At 36.1% G+C, this 18,146-nt stretch overlaps 1 pseudogene; it reads right to left on the bottom strand.

Moving 5' to 3' along the window:
• Window positions 1-8,627: 8,627 nt before the first annotated feature.
• LOC146729885 (caspase-8 pseudogene) lies at window positions 8,628-10,284 on the bottom strand (annotated as a pseudogene).
• Between the last annotated feature and the right edge of the window lie 7,862 nt (window positions 10,285-18,146).

The following is an 18,146-nucleotide window of genomic DNA, read 5'->3' as shown; positions in this document are numbered from 1 at the left end:
TTTTATGCACCGCCAAATATAAATTGAAAACATATGGGGGACATGCCTCCTCACATGCTGCTCCTCAACTTTGGAACACCCTTCGATCTGACATGCATCAAGTCACTGAGTCAACTTATTTAGAAAAATATTGAAAACACATTTCAACAAAGCCTACAGCGTGAAATAATGCTCTCAGTGCCTTTGAACAAAACTTAGTTTTGGATCCAGGCGCTTTAGAATTATTCATGATTGATTGATAAAAGTCCGTATTGGAGCCGTAGAGAAAACATGTACTAACGTGACTTTTAAATACGGAAAAGCTCAACATTCCTCCACTCTCCGAGTCGCTAAATTACACGAAGCTTTCTGAAAACACCCGAATAAGATGCATTATGGGCCAACCATTTGAAATTACGGGGAGAACTGGAACCGAAGCTTTTTTCACAGTGTCTTGACTGTACATCATTTGTCTTAAATACGATTGTTCTCTTTCTATGTCGGGCCTTTCAATTTTGTACAATAAATCCCACCCCCCATGATTTCAAATGGTATACCCCTTATTAGAATGCTCGTAACAGACTGCACAACATTATTGATGCAACCCATTGCATTGACGTGTAATAACCACAAACAAACAGGGATTCCCCAGATGACGTCACTATTATGAGGTCGATTGTACAAGTAAAGTTCGTCGACCACCTCGGATGCGATGCTTTGCAATAGAACTCTATACTGCCTCGGTCACCATTCTCGACAGCTAGGATATACCGGCACCGATCCACCGGGCATCATATAAAAACACGTCATGGAAGTGGCAAATGGAGCCGAGAATGAGCTTGAGAAGGAGTTAGTAAAAGCGGCGTCAGAGCTCCGACAAATGAAATTGGAAATGGGTGAAATTGAGGATGAAGATGAAACTGTTAACGTGGCAGTTTCTGTGGACGGAAGCTGGAGTAACCATGGTTTCTCTGCAAAAAATGGCGTCGTTACGGTTGTTTCTCTGTAAAAAATGGCGTCGTTACGATGGTTTCTCTGTAAAAAATGGCGTCGTTACGGTGGTTTCTGTTGATACTGGTAAGCAGTAGCATTAATTATATCCATTTTCGTACGGATTCACAGTCACACATTTTATAGTTATTGTTGCTGTAAGTCCGGCCTGGATAGAATAGAATACACATTCAAATTCGAGTTTCTAATGATTAGTCAATCACAAGAAAAGATATCGATGCCATACTGAGCACTTTAGCCGACATAGCACAAGACTCCAAAGATGTGAAAACATGATTTACTGCTATTGAGAACCGGATGGACAATATTGAAGACACCCTTCATAGAATTCAAGAAATATCAAGCGCAAAGTGTCGACGAGGCTGAAGCAGGGATTGAGGAATATAAGAATGAAATGAAACTATGAAAGGAGGAACTGTCTGAATTGAGGAACGAAGTGAAAACTTTGCGGAAATAGATAATAGGGACCGTAGGTGTAATCTCGTATTCCATGGAATAGAACAAAAGAATCCGTCTGAAGGCTGGGATACGACTGAGAGTATTATCAAGGATTAGACTATGGATGAACTTGTCATAGTCAACGAGTTAAGCGTCGCCAAAGAATTAATAATCGTTAACCAACCGCAAAGCTGTCGGACCGGTCGGCCCCTACAGAGTGACAAGCCACTGTCAATATTTTCATCGAATTGTCAAGGAGTAACAAAACAACTAAGCAACATTAGATTACGATTTTGAAAATGCTATCTCCATGTATAAATGTTTTTTTTCATGTTTTTTTTGCATATTTGTTGCCGACTATTTAACTCCCTATATGAACGAGTCTTCGGGAAATCGAAAAATGTGGTTTCAATTATCCTAGATAAAATTGTATTTGGATGAAAATAATACACCAAGATACTTGTACTGAGGGACAATCTTAATTTCATGATCGTGATAGAATCATTTTTCATTTTGTTTTAGATAATCACCTCTGTGAAGGACAGTTGTCTTTGTTTTGTTTACATTTACTGTTAGACCACAATGAGAACACAATTGGTGTGCTTTATTTATTTGTCATTGAGTGTGTGTTGGCATATCAGACCCTACGACTACGTTATTAATATTAAGGTTGTGAAGTACTCAGTGTATGATAAAAGATCATTACCAAATATAGTAAATAATATAGGGCTTAGCATATAACCTTGACGTCTTCCGACAATGCATTAAAAATGTTCAGTTAATGAAAAGAAATTACACAAGACTGCAACTTACTGTACACTGAGCGGATAACAGACAAGACTTTGCCATGAATACCATATTTGATTACTTTCCACCACAGAAAATCGTGCTGAATCGATTAGATAATATTATCGCACTGTTCCCATGTAATAAACATCACTGATGAGATATTATCACTCTGGTCCCATAAAATACTTTTTACTTGTAAGATTATATTATCTCACTGGTCCCATGTAATAAACATCACTGATGAGATATTATCACTCTGCTCCCATAGAATACTCATTACTTGTAAGATTTTATTATCTCACTGGTCCCATGTAATAAACATCACTGATGAGATATTATCACTCTGGTCCCATAGAATACTCATTACTTGTAAGATTTTATTATTTCACTGGTCCCATGTAATAAACATCACTGATGAGATATTATCACTCTGCTCCCATAGAATACTCATTACTTGTAAGATTATATTATCTTACTGGTTCCATGTAATGCCCATGACTGGAGAGACAATATTATCTCACTGGTCCCATGTAATAAACATCACTGATGAGATATTATCACTCTGGTCCCATAGAATACTCATTACTTGTAAGATTATATTATCTCACTGGTCCCATGTTATAAACATCACTGATGAGATATTATCTCACTGGTCCCATAGAATACTCATTACTTGTAAGATTATATTATCTCACTGGTCCCATGTAATAAACTTCACTGATGAGATATTATCACTCTGGTCCCATAGAATACTCATTACTTGTAAGATAATATTATCTCACTGGTCCCATGTAATAAACTTCACTGATGAGATATTATCACACTGGTCCCATAGAATACTCATTACTTGTAAGATAATATTATCTCACTGATCCCATGTAATAAACTTCACTGATGAGATATTATCACTCTGGTCCCTGAGAATACTCATTACTTGTAGGATAATATTATCTCACTGGTCCCATGTAATAAACTTCACTGATGAGATATTATCACTCTGGTCCCATAGAATACTCATTACTTGTAAGATAATATTATCTCACTGGTCCCATGTAATAAACATCACTGATGAGATATTATTACTCTGGTCCCATAGAATACTCATTACTTGTAAGATTATATTATCTCACTGGTCCCATGTAATAAACATCACTGATGCGATATTATCACTCTGTTCCCATAGAATACTCATTACTTGTAAGATTTTATTATTTCACTGGTTCCATGCAATAAACATCACTGATGCGATATTATCACTCTGGTCCCATATAATACTCATTACTTGTAAGATAATATTATTTCACTGGTTCCATGCAATAAACATCACTGATGAGATATTATCACACTGGTCCCATAGAATACTCATTACTTGTAAGATAATATTATCTCACTGGTTCCATGCAATAAACATCACTGATGCGACATTATCACTCTGGTCCCATAGAATACTCATTACTTGTAAGATTTTACAACTGACTGTACGCATCTGCGGGCATTTGACTGATATTAATTATTCATGATGTCATTGTTTATTCATGAGTGGATGTGTGAAAGTAAACGTGACGTTTTAAAGATTGATTCGATTCGATCGCAGAGATGGATACTTTACCTTTTTTAGCGCAACGGCTATACCTTCATCCATGTTTACTGAAAACAAGTCGCTTTAAATGTCCAATGTATATAAGTAGTCTTTCAAAATCGCCGGGGCCTCAGAAGTGAAATTGAAGGTCACGTACATTAACATAGATAAGAGATGACGTATACAGCTGCACTTTGATTCGTTGATAATGCTAGTCAACATCTTTTAATTAGCATAATCACCGGAGTGATTTCGCTCCGGTTTTTCACTCCAACGCAGGGGGTCGCCTGCAGATGCGTCCAGTCGGGATTTCTTTCGCAGTCACGCTAGTTTTTGCGATCACGTTAAAAAGGCTAAATTGACAAATAATTATATTTTTTTGTAAAACAAAAAAGAAATTCCGACTTTTCCAGTCTAGGTGTCCCGTAGCGGCGTTCGAATTCTGGCTGACAAAATTGCAGTAAAATTGCACCCAGGTGGCAGGCAGGCAACATCTGTTTCAAAGAACACGGGACAACGCAGAATTCGACGACGATATATGGTATTGTAATTCTCCACTATGGGTAAATAAATTACAGGAGATTATGAAGGTAATTTCGAAAGCTGCAGATTTGTGCAGTGTGTACACCAACCACTACATTAGAGCGACCGGGTGCAAAGTCTTTCTTTCGGCCGTTGAGTTGAGACAAGACATATCATGTACGTGTCACAAAAACGATGCGAGAGTCCGATCTTACACCATCAAACTTACCCCAGAAAAACGACAAAACTTGTCAGTCATACTGTCACAAACTTTGGTTATACAAAAGGTATCCAGGTCAGATGTTGGAACTGAAGTCACCGTGTCAGTCACCTTACACAATACACCGCGTCCCGCCGCGTCTCAAATTTCGGTCGAACCAAGTTACATATAGTATGATGAGTCACAAAACCGGTTTATTTCACAACTGTAATTTCAATTGGCAAATTACAATCCAAATTGTATAAAAATCGGAATGAAAACGTGGAAAATCCGTTGTTTTAATGATCCAAACTGTACACGACCCTGTATTTCAAATGGGGTTGTTGCAGTCAGTAAAAGGTCATCTTTTGTTATGCAAATGTTTACGTGGATACGTTTTTAAAATGTGGAATAAAAAATAGTTTTTATTCAATTTGAACTGTGTTTCCCATGTAATTTAAAATAGAGAGTGAACATGCCAGAATGGATATTACGTTAGATACTCGGCTGTGGCATTATCAATATTATAGTCATGACCACCATCCCTTTGGCAGGCAACAAATCGTGATATTACGTTAGATACTCGGCTGTGGCATTATCAATATTATAGTCATGACCACCATCCCTTTGGCAAGCAACAAATCGTGATATTACGTTAGATACTCGGCTGTGGCATTATCAATATTATAGTCATGACCACCATCCCTTTGGCAGGCAACAAATCGTGATATTACGTTAGATACTCGGCTGTGGCATTATCAATATTATAGTCATGACCACCATCCCTTTGGCAGGCAACAAATTGTGATATCACGTTAGATACTCGGCTGTGGCATTATCAATATTATAGTCATGACCACCATCCCTTTGGCAGGCAACAAATCGTGATATTACGTTAGATACTCGGCTGTGGCATTATCAATATTATAGTCATGACCACCATCTTTGGCAGGCAACAAATCGTGATATTACGTTAGATACTCGGCTGTGGCATTATCAATATTATAGTCATGACCACCATCCCTTTGGCAGGCAACAAATCGTGATATTACGTTAGATACTCGGCTGTGGCATTATCAATATTATAGTCATGACCACCATCCCTTTGGCAGGCAACAAATCGTGATATTACGTTAGATACTCGGCTGTGGCATTATCAATATTATAGTCATGACCACCATCCCTTTGGCAGGCAACAAATCGTGATATTACGTTAGATACTCGGCTGTGGCATTATCAATATTATAGTCATGACCACCATCCCTTTGGCAGGCAACAAATCGTGATATTACGTTAGATACTCGGCTGTGGCATTATCAATATTATAGTCATGACCACCATCCCTTTGGCAAGCAACAAATCGTGATATTACGTTAGATACTCGGCTGTGGCATTATCAATATTATAGTCATGACCACCATCCCTTTGGCAGGCAACAAATCGTGATATTACGTTAGATACTCGGCTGTGGCATTATCAATATTATAGTCATGACCACCATCCCTTTGGCAGGCAACAAATCGTGATATTACGTTAGATACTCGGCTGTGGCATTATCAATATTATAGTCATGACCACCATCTTTGGCAGGCAACAAATCGTGATATTACGTTAGATACTCGGCTGTGGCATTATCAATATTATAGTCATGACCACCATCCCTTTGGCAGGCAACAAATCGTGATATTACGTTAGATACTCGGCTGTGGCATTATCAATATTATAGTCATGACCACCATCTTTTGCAGGCAACAAATCGTGATATTACGTTAGATACTCGGCTGTGGCATTATCAATATTATAGTCATGACCACCATCCCTTTGGCAGGCAACAAATCGTGATATTGCAATCACAAACATGTATTATTTAAACATTTTTCTTCGATGAAACAAAATTTATCGTTTTCAGCAGTAAATGTCAACACATTAATTTTTAGCATTTTTTCTCATGATTATTTTTCCCTGTATACAATCAACCATTTATGTAGAAGAGTTATATACCTCGTGCCTATCCAGTTTTGTATTCATAATTTTAATTCTCTATGTAGACTGGCTGGCAGCAAGTCAAACCCACTTTGTCTAACTTCCACAAATTATGTAAATTAAACAATAGTGTAAGCAATTGGAATGACTAATAAAGTAATGTACTAGTTGAAACAGGTCTTCTCCAAACGTTGGTCAGAGACAAGTGGTCACATGACTTAATATAATTATCCTACAATTCAGTATACTTTGACATGATTTGAAGTTTACCACATATACAGTTTGAGGGCGCTGTTCTCACGAAATGTCAATTTTAGCTCACAGTCATGCACATTCATAATTTACACAAATAAGCCACAATAAACTCATTGGTATCATTTGCTCTGGATTTATATCAAACTACTACGTGAATAATTTGGAAAAATTTATTGTTTATTATTCATCATACAATTGACTAGAGTAAGTAAAGTAACAGTTGGCAGAAGGATGGTAAAATTGAATGCATTTTCTTCTCACTTTTGTCAGCAAGCACAAATCACCTATCAATAGTGAGAATTTAATCCACTGATGAAAATAAAACCTGATGTTGATTCTCACCAACAGAATGTATAGTTATATTTCACAATGTTACCATATTGTTGGTGAGAAGTGTTTTGTGGTACTGTATTCTCACATTTCACAATTTATGAAATAACTACTGTATCTTGGCAAACCCTTTCAGCAATGCATTTCAGAATGTAGAACACAACACTTGAACTCCGTATGAGAGTCACAAAAATAAACATATTTAAGAAAGTGGAAATTTAAATCAACAGCAGGTTTCATTCTCACCAGAATACTATGTTCTCAGTAATGTTGGTTGGAAGGAAAATACATTCTCACTAACTGTTAGAAAGTGATATATTCCTGCATAATTTCCACCTTCCTTCTCCATAGTGTATACAGATTGGATATATAAAACCCAAACATTATCTGTAATACATTTTTAATTTAAGTATCATAATATGAGTTGATCATCAAATTGAATAAAATAATAATGTACAGAAATGGGTATATATCAAAACCACACCATGATTTGATCTGAATACAATTGACTAAATTACTAATACAAAATATGAATGGTTATTTATTAAACTACATTTGAGATACATTCTTCATTAAGGTATTAAAATAATAATCACAAATCACACAATATTGATCATCAAATTGACTAAATTATTATTTAAAATAAAATGGATTCATAACAAATCACACTCTGATTTGAAATATATTTCGAATCAAGGAATTACTTTGACAGTAAATATACATATTATATTCATCATTCAATTTACTAAAGTAATGAACTGAAACAAACAAAACAGGATTTTTATGAAAACATGCCATGATTTGAAATGCATTTTGAATTATGGTATTAATTTAACAGTCAATATGCATATCATACAATCATACAATTGACTAAAATAATGTATTGAAACCAAACATAACTGGATATTTATGAAAACATGCCATGATTTGAAATACATTTTCAATTAAGGTATTATTTTGATAGTCAATATACATACCATATATTTATCATACAATTGTACTGAAACCCAAAGTATCTGAATATTTATGAAAACGTGCAATGATTTGAAATACATTTTGAATTAAGGTTTTATTTTTACAGTCAATATACATTCCATATTAATTGACTATAGTAATGTACTGAAACCAAAAATATCTGAATATTTATGAAAAATGCCATGATTTGAAATACATTTTGAATGAAGGTATTATTTTGATAGTCAATATGCATACCATATTTATCATACAATTGACTAAAGTAATCTAATGAAACCAAACATAACTAGATATTTATGAAAAATAACATGATTTGAAATACTTTTTGAATTAGGGTATTATTTTGACAGTCAATATGCATACCATATTTATTAAACAATTGACTAAAGTAATCTACTGAAACCAAACATAACTAGATATTTATGAAAAATGCCATGATTTGAAATACGTTTTGAATTAGGGTATTATTTTGACAGTCAATATACATACCATATTTATCATACAATTGACTAAAGTAATCTACTGAAACCAAACATAATTGGATATTTATGAAAAATGCCATGATTTGAAATACTTTACGAATTAAGATATTATTTTGACAGTCAATATGCATACCATATTTATCATACAATTGATTAAAGTAATCTACTGAAACCAAACATAACTAGATATTTATGAAAAATGCCATGATTTGAAATACTTTTTGAATTAGGGTATTATTTTGACAGTCAATATACATACCATATTTATCATACAATTGACTAAAGTAATCTACTGAAACCAAACATAACTGGATATTTATGAAAACATGCCATGATTTGAAATACATATTGTTGCTTGAATCAAGGTAAATGTTAAGCTGATCTCAAACTGTATTTTAGCTCATCTGATTTACGTATTTTACAAATATTTTACCATGGTTTTATCCAACAATGTCTTCAATTTACTAGAAGAAAGACAGTAGTCGGACAGACATAATAAACAGAACAATATTTCGATATATTTACTATCACATCACATTAATTTCCAGTTATCATTCACAATTACATTCCATATATTGGAAACTTTCAAATTTGAATTGTCCAAAACAAAATTTAGTTGCCACTAACTGCTAAAAAACCCATATAAAGACAACATGATTTGTTAAGAAAGCTGCATACATTTGCAAAGTATATTATATTATATTATATTATATGCAAATATATGCCAGCAATATTTGTTCCAATTCACAAATAAGGTTAGCTATGTTGGTGATTACAAAGACTTAGGTTTCTAATTCTATTATTATCATTTTAGAGGAATGATTTTACTGACAAGGTCAACGACTGACTAACTAAGATAGGTGGACATACTAGCATATATTTAGTGGACTGAAAATCTTGCATTGTTAGCTTCACATGTCTTTATTGTAATTTTTATCATTATGTAAAGTGAGAAAAGACTGACTTAAACATTTGTAATGTATTCTTTTATAATTTTGAGTACACATTTACTCACTATTACTATGTTTTTATAATTACATGTGAAAATTATCATGTCTTTATTGTAATTTTAATCATTATGTAAGTGAGACTTAAACATTTGCAATGTATTGTGTTCTATAATCATTAGTACACATTTACTCACTATCACTAGGTTTTTAGAATTTGATGTGAACATTATCATATCAAACATGTCTTTATAACATGTCATGGAAAATATTTACAAATTCACTTCTTTTCTGAGTGTGGTAAATGTGGATGGACATTGTGTACATCCAGCTTCCCTAGCTATGTCACCAACTTTGTCATGTACGACTGTAAGGATGGACAGCAAACTGTGTGTATCATGTAACTCCTCCAGCATCTTAACTAATTGTGTGACATAACAAGTTCCTTTCTCTGGATCTCTCACAGCCACATACCCAGGAACAGTAGAAAGACTGATACAGAAATCAGACTCATCTGGAATAACCTTTGGAACACTGCTATCAACTCTTCTGCTATCAAGGCCTTTCATCAAACCTCCTCCCTGGCATGCCTGGATAAAGAATATTTTGGGTTTTCCTGCAAGAGTATGACATTCTGTTGCTGCAAAATGTCGCGTTAAATCTTCAATGCGAGCAGATTGACCATCAACACCTGATACCCTATCTTTACTACCATGTGACAGTATACACACTATAATACAGTCGGCATTATGGTGGTTCTGCATACTCACAACTCGTAGAGTGGTTTCAATTTCAGAAGCAGTCAGGTCATTGTAAATTTGTACCCCAAAATCCAATCTTTTGAACAAATTTTCCAGTTTTGCTGTGAATTAAGAACAAGTGAACATAGTTTGAATTAGAGTGAATAATGATGTTACATAATGTTACATAATTAAACCGGTCACTGATAGCATAGTGGGTGTCACATCAGACTCATGATAACAGCAAAGTGACATACAGTAGACCAATCACTGGTAGCATAGTAGTTGTCACATCAGACTCATGATAACAACAAAGTGACATACAGTAGACCAATCACTGATAGCATAGTGGTTGTCACATAAGACTCATGATAACAACAAAGTGACATACAGTAGACCAATCACTGATAGCATAGTGGTTGTCACATAAGACTCATGATAACAACAAAGCGATATACAGTAGACCAATCACTGGTAGCATAGTAGTTGTCACATCAGACTCATGATAACAACAAAGTGACATACAGTAGACCAATCACTGATAGCATAGTGGTTGTCACATAAGACTCATGATAACAACAAAGTGACATACAGTAGACCAATCACTGATAGCATAGTGGTTGTCAAATCAGATTCACGATAACAACAAAGTGACATACAGTAGACCAATCACTGGTAGCATAGTGGTTGTCACATCAGATTCATGATAACAACAAAGTGACATACACTAGACCAATCACTGGAAGCATAGTGGTTGTCACATCAGACTCATGATAACAACAAAGTGACATATAGTAGACCAATCACTGATAGCATAGTGGTTGTCACATCAGACTCATGATAACAACAAAGTGACATACAGTAGAACAATTACTGATAGCATAGTGGTTGTCACATCAGATTCATGATAACAACAAAGTGACATACACTAGACCAATCACTGGTAGCATAGTGGTTGTCACATCAGACTCATGATAACAACAAAGTGACATATAGTAGACCAATCACTGATAGCATAGTGGTTGTCACATCAGACTCATGATAACAACAATGTGACATACAGTGGACCAATCACTGGTAGCATAGTGGTTGTGACATCAGACTCATGATAACAACAAAGTGACATACAGTAGACCAATCACTGGTAGCATAGTGGTTGTCACATAAGACTCATGATAACAACAAAGTGACATACAGTAGACCAATCACTGATACAATAGTGGTTGTCACACCAGACTCATGATAACAACAAAGTGACATACAGTAGACCAATCACTGATAGCATAGTGGTTTTCACATCAGACTCACTATAACAACAAAGTGACATATAGTAGACCTATCACAGGATAGCATAGCGGTTGTCAAATAAGACTCATGATAACAACAAAATGACATACTGTAGACCAATCACTGATGGCATAGTGGTTGTTAAATAAGACTCATGATAACAACAAAGTGACATACAGTAGACCAATCACTGGTAGCATAGTGGTTGTCACATAAGACTCATGATAACAACAAAGTGACATACAGTAGACCAATCACTGATAGCATAGTGGTTGCCACACCAGACTCATGATAACAACAAAGTGACATACAGTAGACCAATCACTGATAGCATAGTGATTTTCACATCAGACTCATGATAACAACAATGTGACATATAGTAGACCAATCACTGGTAGCATAGTGGTTGTCACATCAGACTCATGATAACAACAAAGTGACATACAGTAGACCAATCACTGGTAGCATAGTGGTTGTCACATCAGACTCATGATAACAACAAAGTGACATACAGTAGACCAATCACTGATAGCATAGTGGTTGTGACATCAGACTCATGATTACAACAAAGTGACATACAGTAGACCAATCACTGATAGCATAGTGGTTGTCACATCAGACTCATGATAATAAGAACGTGACATACAGTAGACCAATCACTGATAGCATAGTGGTTGTCACATCAGACTCATGATAACAACAAAGTGACATACAGTAGACCAATCACTGATAGCATAGTGGTTGTCACATCAGACTCATGATAACAACAAAGTGACATATAGTAGACCAATCACTGATAGCATAGTGGTTGTCACATCAGACTCATGATAACAACAAAGTGACATACAGTAGAACAATTACTGATAGCATAGTGGTTGTCACATCAGACTCATGATAAAATCATAGTGACATACAGTAGACCAATCACTGATAGCATAGTGGTTGTCACATCAGATTCACGATAACAACAAAGTGACATACAGTAGACCAATCACTGGTAGCATAGTGGTTGTCACATCAGATTCATGATAACAACAAAGTGACATACACTAGACCAATCACTGGTAGCATAGTGGTTGTCACATCAGACTCATGATAACAACAAAGTGACATATAGTAGACCAATCACTGATAGCATAGTGGTTGTCACATCAGACTCATGATAACAACAAAGTGACATACAGTAGAACAAATACTGATAGCATAGTGGTTGTCACATCAGATTCATGATAACAACAAAGTGACATACACTAGACCAATCACTGGTAGCATAGTGGTTGTCACATCAGACTCATGATAACAACAAAGTGACATATAGTAGACCAATCACTGATAGCATAGTGGTTGTCACATCAGACTCATGATAACAACAATGTGACATACAGTGGACCAATCACTGGTAGCATAGTGGTTGTGACATCAGACTCATGATAACAACACAGTGACATACAGTAGACCAATCACTGATAGCATAGTGGTTGTCACACCAGACTCATGATAACAACAAAGTGACATACAGTAGACCAATCACTGATAGCATAGTGGTTTTCACATCAGACTCACTATAACAACAAAGTGACATATAGTAGACCTATCACAGGATAGCATAGCGGTTGTCACATAAGACTCATGATAACAACAAAGTGACATACTGTAGACCAATCACTGATGGCATAGTGGTTGTTAAATAAGACTCATGATAACAACAAAGTGACATACAGTAGACCAATCACTGGTAGCATAGTGGTTGTCACATCAGACTCATGATAACAACAATGTGACATACAGTGGACCAATCACTGGTAGCATAGTGGTTGCGACATCAGACTCATGATAACAACACAGTGACATACAGTAGACCAATCACTGATAGCATAGTGGTTGTCACACCAGACTCATGATAACAACAAAGTGACATACAGTAGACCAATCACTGATAGCATAGTGGTTTTCACATCAGACTCACTATAACAACAAAGTGACATATAGTAGACCTATCACAGGATAGCATAGCGGTTGTCACATAAGACTCATGATAACAACAAAGTGACATACTGTAGACCAATCACTGATGGCATAGTGGTTGTTAAATAAGACTCATGATAACAACAAAGTGACATACAGTAGACCAATCACTGGTAGCATAGTGGTTGTCACATCAGACTCATGATAACAACAAAGTGACATACAGTAGACCAATCACTGATAGCATAGTGGTTGTCACATCAGACTCATGATAAAAAACAAAGTGACATACAGTAGACAAATCACTGATAGAATAGTGGTTTTCACATCAGACTCATGATAACAACAAAGTGACATACAGTAGACCAATCACTGATAGCATAGTGGTTGTCATATCAGACTCATGATAACAACAAAGTGACATACAGTAGACCAATCACAGATAGCATAGTGGTTGTCACATAAGACTCATGATAACAACAAAGTGATATACAGTAGACCAATCACTGATAGCATAGTGGTTGTCACATCAGATTCATGATAACAACAATGTGACATACAGTAGACCAATCACTGATAACATAGTGGTTTTCACGTAAGACTCATGATAACAACAAAGTGACATACAGTAGACCAATCACTGATAGCATAGTGGTTGTCACATCAGACTCATGATAACAACAATGTGACATATAGTAGACCAATCACTGATAGCATAGTGGTTGTGACATCAGACTCATGATAAAAACAAAAGTGACATACAGTGGACCAATCACTGATAGCATAGTGGTTTTCACATCAGACTCATAATAACAACAAAGTGACATACAGTCGACCAATCACTGATAGCATAGTGCTGGTCACATCAGACTCATGATAACAACAAAGTGACATACAGTAGACCAATCACTGATAGCATAGTGGTTGTCACATCAGACTCATGATAACAACAAAGTGACATATAGTAGACCAATCACTGGTAGCATAGAGTTTGTCACATCAGACTCATGATAACAACAATGTGACATATAGTAGACCAATCACTGATAGCATAGTGGTTGTGACATCAGACTCATGATAAAAACAAAAGTGACATATAGTAGACCAATCACTGATAGCATTGTGGTTGTCACATCAGACTCATGATAACAACAAAGTGACATAGAGTAGACCAATCACTGATAGCATAGTGGTTGTGACATCAGACTCATGATAACAACAAAGTGACATACTGTAGACCAATCACTGATAGCATAGTGGTTGTCACATCAGACTCATGATAACAACAAAGTGACATACAGTAGACCAATCACTGATAGCATAGTGGTTTTCACATCAGACTCATGATAACAACAAAGTGACATACAGTCGACCAATCACTGATAGCATAGTGGTTTTCACATCAGACTCATTATAACAACAAAGTTACATATAGTAGACCAATCACTGATAGCATAGTGGTTGTCACATAAGACTCATGATAACAACAAAGTGACATACTGTAGACCAATCACTGATAGCATAGTGGTTGTCAAATAAGACTCATGATAAAAACAAAGTGACATACAGTGGACCAATCACTGCTAGCATAGTGGTTGTCACACCAGACTCATGATAACAACAGAGTGACATACAGTAGACCAATCACTGGTAGCATAGTGGTTGTTGCATCAGACTCGTGATAACAACAAAGTGACATACAGTAGACCACAATCACTGATAGCATAGTGGTTGTCACATCAGACTCATGATAACAACAAAGTGACATACAGTAGAACAATTACTGATAGCATAGTGGTTGTCACATCTGACTCATTATAACAACAAAGTGACATACAGTAGACCAATCACTGATAGCATAGTGGTTGTCACATCAGACTCATGATAACAACAAAGCGTCATACAGTAGACCAATCACTGATAGCATAGTGGTTGTCACATAAGACTCATGATAACAACAAAGTGACATACAGTGGACCAATCACTGATAGCATAGTGGTTGTCACATCAGACTCATGATAACAACAAAGTGACATACAGTAGACCAATCACTGGTAGCATAGTGGTTGTTGCATCAGACTCATGATAACAACAGAGTGACATACAGTAGACCACAATCACTGATAGCATAGTGGTTGTCACACCAGACTCATGATAACAACAATGTGACATACAGTAGACCAATCACTGATAGCATAGTGGTTGTCACATCAGACTCATGATAACATCATAGTGACATACAGTAGACCAATCACTGATAGCATAGTGGTTGTCACATCAGACTCATGATAACAACAAAGTGACATACAGTAGACCAATCACCGGTAGCATAGTGGTTGTCACATCAGACTCATGATAACAACAAAGTGACATATAGTAGACCAATCACTGATAGCATAGTGGTTGTCACATCAGACTCATGATAACAACAAAGTGACATACAGTAGAACAATTTCTGATAGCATAGTGGTTGTCACATCAGACTCATTATAACAACAAAGTGACATACAGTAGACCAATCACTGATAGCATAGTGGTTGTCACATCAGACTCATGATAACAACAAAGCGACATGCAGTAGACCAATCACTGATAGCATAGTGGTTGTCACATCAGACTCATGATAACAACAAAGTGACATACAGTAGACCAATCACTGATAGCATAGTGGTTGTCACATCAGACTCATGATAAAAAACAAAGTGACATACAGTAGACAAATCACTGATAGCATAGTGGTTTTCACATCAGACTCATGATAACAACAATGTGACATACAGTGGACCAATCACTGATAGCATAGTGGTTGTGACATCAGACTCATGATAACAACAAAGTGACATACAGTAGACCAATCACTGATAGCATAGTGGTTGTCACATAAGACTCATGATAACAACAAAGTGACATACAGTAGACCAATCACTGATAGCATAGTGGTTGTCACACCAGACTCATGATAACAACAAAGTGACATACAGTAGACCAATCACTGATAGCATAGTGGTTTTCACATCAGACTCATTATAACAACAAAGTGACATACAGTAGACCAATCACTGATAGCATAGTGGTTGTCACATCAGACTCATGATAATAACAAAGTTACATATAGTAGACCAATCACTGATAGCATAGTGGTTGTCGCATCAGACTCATGATAACAACAAAGTGACAAACAGTAGACCAATCACTGATAGCATAGTGGTTGTCACACCAGACTCATGATAACTACAAAGTGACATACAGTAGACCAATCACTGATAGCATAGTGATTTTCACATCAGACTCATTATAACAACAAAGTGACATATAGTAGACCAATCAGTGATAGCATAGTGGTTGTCAAATCAGACTCATGATAACAACAATGTGACATACAATAGACCAATCACTGGTAGCATAGTGGTTGTCACATCAGACATGATGATAACAACAAAGTGACATACAGTAGACCAATCACTGGTAGCATAGTGGTTGTCACATCAGACTCATGATAACAACAAAGTGACATACAGTAGACCAATCACTGATAGCATAGTGGTTGTCACATCAGACTCATGATAACAACAAAGTGACATACAGTAGACCAATCACTGATAGCATAGTGGTTGTCACATCAGACTCATGATAACAACAAAGTGACATACAGTAGACAAATCACTGATAGCATAGTGGTTTTCACATCAGACTCATGATAACAACAAAGTGACATACAGTAGACCAATCACTGATAGCATAGTGGTTGTCACATCAGACTCATGATAACAACAATGTGACATACAGTGGACCAATCACTGATAGCATAGTGGTTGTGACATCAGACTCATGATAACAACAAAGTGACATACAGTAGACCAATCACTGATAGCATAGTGGTTGTCACATAAGACTCATGATAACAACAAAGTGACATACAGTAGACCAATCACTGATAGCATAGTGGTTGTCACACCAGACTCATGATAACAACAAAGTGACATACAGTAGACCAATCACTGATAGCATAGTGGTTTTCACATCAGACTCATTATAACAACAAAGTGACATATAGTAGACCAATCACTGATAGCATAGTGGTTGTCACATCAGACTCATGATAATAACAAAGTGACATATAGTAGACCAATCACTGATAGCATAGTGGTTGTCACATCAGACTCATGATAACAACAAAGTGACAAACAGTAGACCAATCACTGATAGCATAGTGGTTGTCACACCAGACTCATGATAACTACAAAGTGACATACAGTAGACCAATCACTGATAGCATAGTGATTTTCACATCAGACTCATTATAACAACAAAGTGACATATAGTAGACCAATCAGTGATAGCATAGTGGTTGTCACATCAGACTCATGATAACAACAATGTGACATACAATAGACCAATCACTGGTAGCATAGTGGTTGTCACATCAGACATGATGATAACAACAAAGTGACATACAGTAGACCAATCACTGGTAGCATAGTGGTTGTCACATCAGACTCATGATAACAACAAAGTGACATACAGTAGACCAATCACTGTTAGCATAGTGGTTGTCACATCAGACTCATGATAACAACAAAGTGACATACAGTAGACCAATCACTGATAGCATAGTGGTTGTGACATCAGACTCATGATAAAAACAAAAGTGACATACAGTGGACC

This window comes from Saccoglossus kowalevskii, chromosome 20, assembly GCF_978046115.1.
Source record: "Saccoglossus kowalevskii chromosome 20, keSacKowa6.1, whole genome shotgun sequence".
In the NCBI taxonomy this organism is placed as follows: Eukaryota; Metazoa; Hemichordata; class Enteropneusta; family Harrimaniidae; genus Saccoglossus; species Saccoglossus kowalevskii.
Note: the sequence above shows the minus strand (reverse complement) of the source record. Positions and strands in the feature narration are given on the sequence as shown.